The following is a 4,192-nucleotide window of genomic DNA, read 5'->3' on the forward strand; positions in this document are numbered from 1 at the left end:
GCTCTGCTCTGGTGGCGTTCCATCTTTAGTGCTAGAGCTTGTTTTGAAGGCGGTGGTTCATACGTCCCCTGATGTGTCCAATCTGGAAATCGAAGGTAGAGGAAGAGAAGTAGGGGGCAAGCAAACGTTATTCCTTTAATTTGCCTCCTGAAACCCTAAGTACCACCTAGTGTTCTGGCGTAGGTGTTTTAAGACCATGCGGAGCTTTCACTTGTGCTGTTTCATCTGCCTAACCCCCTTGTGTTTGCTGGTTTATCCTGATAGTCTTCTAAGAACCAACTCAAGTGCCTCCTCTCAGCCCTTCCTGAGTGCTGGCCTGGGCCGGGTCTCCTTTCCCATCTTGTCACAGCAAGAAGAGATTATATGGGTGTTTTGGTTTTTTTTCCCTGTTCCCTTTTTATTTTTTTATTTGGAGATGAGTTTCCCTTCTTCCTTCCCTCCCTCCCTCCTTCCTTCTCGAGGGATCTTCCTGCCTCTCCCAAGGTGCTGGGATTACAGGCGTGAGCCACCGTACCTGGCCCCCAGTATTTTTATTTTTTGAGTTGGAATCTCACTCTGTCACCCAGACTGGAGTGCAGTGGCAAGCTCCTGGCCACCACAGCCTGACCTGCTGGGCTCCTTCCAAGTAGCCAGAACCACAGGTGTGCGCTACCACGCCCGGCTAATTGTTTTTTGTTTTTGTTTTTTTAAAGGGTGCAGATGCCATTTTATTGCGAGTAGTAGTGAGCTTATATTTCTCTCTACAAGGGAAATAATCTCTGCAAGTTGCTGCCACAGAGCAAGTCAAAATCACCATTACAAAACAAATCACTTACAACAAATTACATGTTTTTTTGTGATGTTAAAACGATGCTTAAGTTTAAGTATTCTACTCTGCTTGGCTAATGTTTTCTCTAAGGCGGGGACTATTTCCACCCAAAACAACATAATCCCAACACAATGATGTTACCCTGTAAAAAACAGTTCCTGCAACCCGTTAATACAAAATCTTAAAATTATAAAATTATAAACCTTCTCATTAAACGACTCCACTTAAAACAAAACTTAAATCCCAAATTAACTAATATATTACAATCTTTCTAACAAATTTAACTCTTATAAACTTAACTTCCTATATTTAAATTATCCAGGGAAACAGGTTTTTCCATATTAAAGTCTCTGGGGGCCAGAACAACAGTTTCTGGCCCAGGGTTTTGGAGCAGTTCATATGTAGAATATTTCCATCTGGCGGAAGAATGTGTACCTGGAGATTTTCTAGAAATGACTGGCAGATGTTTCTTTTCTCATGGACAAGGAGTTTCTTCTTGAAAACTTTCTAGTCTCTCAAGCCCCTTGGTAGTTTTTTCTTATTCGAATTCCTTATTGTTTTCCTATCTGGAACATCTTATTTTTCTCTAGTGAGGCTTGTGCTTTCCAGTCAGGTCCAAGGGCAAAAATTTCCCTGTTAGGGTACGGACAGAGTGAGGACGGCGTGGTGGAGAGGGGAGGCACGCAGCACGGTAACCCAGAGATCTGAGTAAATGCAAAGAATTGCAATACACAAAGAGGTTAAGAAAGAAAAGTTTGCCTAAAAGTAAGTTAGAGAGAGAAAGAGAAGGAAGAGAGAAGATTCACCTCCCCAAGGTGGGGGAGGGAGCCAAAGCCAGGAAGCATGGCGACAGCCATAGCTCAAAGAGCACATGGCTACACCAGAGTCTAGCAAGGCAAGGGTCTGGTTTTTTTTTTTTTTTCCCAATTATTTTTATTGTAGAGACGAGATCTCACCAAGTTGCCTGGGTGGGTCTCGAACCCTTGGGCTCAGGCAATCCCTCACCTCAGTCTCCCAAAGTGCTGGGATTACAGGCTGAGCCACCGAACCTGGCCATTAAAAAAAAAAAACATTTCAAACCTGTAGAGTCAAGTTTACAGTGAACATCCACATACCCCCACCTAGATTTTACTATTAGCTTTTTTTTTTTTTTTTTTGAATCAGAGTCTTACTCCGTCGCACAGGCTGGAGTGCAGTGGCACGTTCACAGCCACCGCAAGCCTCGCCCTACTGGGCTCAGGCGATCCTTCTGCCTCAGCCTTCCAAGTAGCTGGAACTACAGGCGCGAGCTACCACACCCGGCTAGTTTTTTGATTTGTTGTAGAGACGAGCTCTTGCCAAGTTGCCCAGGCTGGTCTCGGACCAATGGGCTCAAGCAATTCTCTCACCTTGGCCTCCCAAAGTGCTGGGATTATAGGCATGAGCCACCGTGCCCAGCCCTCAGGACTTTTAAATGAAACATTTCAAACCTGTAAAGTCAAGTTTTACAGTGAACACCCACATACCCATACCCCACCTAGATTTTACTATTAGCTTTTTACAGTATTTGCTGTATCATATACCTGTTGTTCGGTCCTCTTGTTTCTTTCTAAAAATTGAAATTTATGAAATCCAGAGAGAAACTTTATAGGATACGTGTGTATTTAGCAAATAATGGAGAGAAAACCAGTGGTTTAGAGTCTAAGAAATATTTTTAATATTAATATGAAATGTTAAATAAATATTCTAAAACTAAATTTGGTATACTAGAGGAGTAGAGCCCAGATAGAAAATGAAACATCCAAATTATTTTAAATAAATAATACTGTACTAAGTACTAAATATTTTATTTTATTTTATTTTATTTATTTATTTATTTTTTGAGTTGGAGTCTCACTCTGTCGCCCAGACTGGAGTGCAGTGGCCGCTTCCGGCCACCGCAGCCTCGCCTGCTGGGTTCTGGCGATCCTTCCACCTCAGCCTTCCAAGTAGCCGGAATTACAGGCATGCGCTACCATGCCCGGCTGATTTTTTGATTTATTGTAGAGATGAGGTCTCGCTGCCCAGGCGGGTCTCGAACCCGCGGGCTCAGGCAATCCACTCACCTAGACTCCCAAAGGCGCGGGATTACAGGCTGAGCCACCGAGCCCAGCTATTACTAAATATTTTAAATACTACTAATACTAAATAGGTTTCCCTGGGTCTTTCCTGGAATAGTGGAGTAGTGTCTCACTTTGAAGGTCAAAGCGCCCATCAACAATCCTATCTGTTTTTCTTGGTATCTGACACTTTGTGGGAAATTGGCATACGAGCGTGAATTTCTGAATCAGAATTTGGAAGACTTGTGGGTACAGCTGCACCTGCTATTGAAAGTGCATCTGTTTTCACATATGAATGTCTAAATTAGGAGAGCATGGTCATAGCTCCACCCTGTGGTGTGTTCATTTTAAAACTCATTGTCACATCCTGTTCAATCTGTTAAATCATGGGCCAGCACAATACACACAGGCTGTTTTTGTAAATGATTTATGGGAAATGGCCACACCTGTTGTCCGTGACTGCTTTTTTTTTCTACAATGACAGGATTGAATCTCAACAAATGACAGTTCTTTTTTTTTTTTTTTTTTTGAGTTGGGGTCTCATTCTGTCACCCAGACTGGAGTGCTGTGGCCGCTCCCGGCCACTGCAACCTCGACCCGCTGGGCTCCGGCGATCCTTCCGCCTCAGCCTTCCAAGTAGCTGGAACTACAGGTACGCGCTACCACGCCCGGCTCATTTTGATTTATTGTAGAGGTGAGGTCTCACCAAGTTGCCCAGGTGGGTCTCGAACCCGCAGGCTCAGGCAGTTCACTCACCTCAGCCTCCCAAAGGTGCGGGATTACAGGCTGAGCCACCGAGCCCAGCTGGATGACATTTCTTGAGGACAGAAATCACATTTTATAATCCATATTTGATAAATATTGAGTGAACGGAGAAATTATGGGCAGATGTATCCCTACCTAGTTCAAAGTTCTGAAGCGTCTTATTTATTTATTTATATTTTTGAGTCGGAGTGCAGTGGCACGCTCACGGCCACCACAGCCTTGACCTGCTGGACTCAGGAGATCCTTCGGCCTCAGGTTCCCAAGTGCTGGGACTACAGGTGCATGCCACCATGCCCGGCTAATTTTTTGATTTATTATAGAGACGAGGTCTCGCCAAGTTGCCCAGGCTGGTGTCGAACCCGTGGGCTCAGGCAATCCTCTAGTCTCTGCCTTCCGAAGTGTTGGGATTACAGGCTTGAGCCACTGTCCCCAGCTTTTATTTTTATTTATTTCTTTATTTTGAGTTGGAGTCTCACTCTGTCACCCAGACTGGAGTGACAGTGGCCGCTCCCGGCCGCAGCCTCGACCTGCTGGGCTTGGG

This window comes from Carlito syrichta, unplaced genomic scaffold (genome assembly GCF_000164805.1).
Source record: "Carlito syrichta isolate Samal-C Ts95f unplaced genomic scaffold, Tarsius_syrichta-2.0.1 Scaffold309294, whole genome shotgun sequence".
NCBI lineage: Eukaryota > Metazoa > Chordata > Mammalia > Primates > Tarsiidae > Carlito > Carlito syrichta.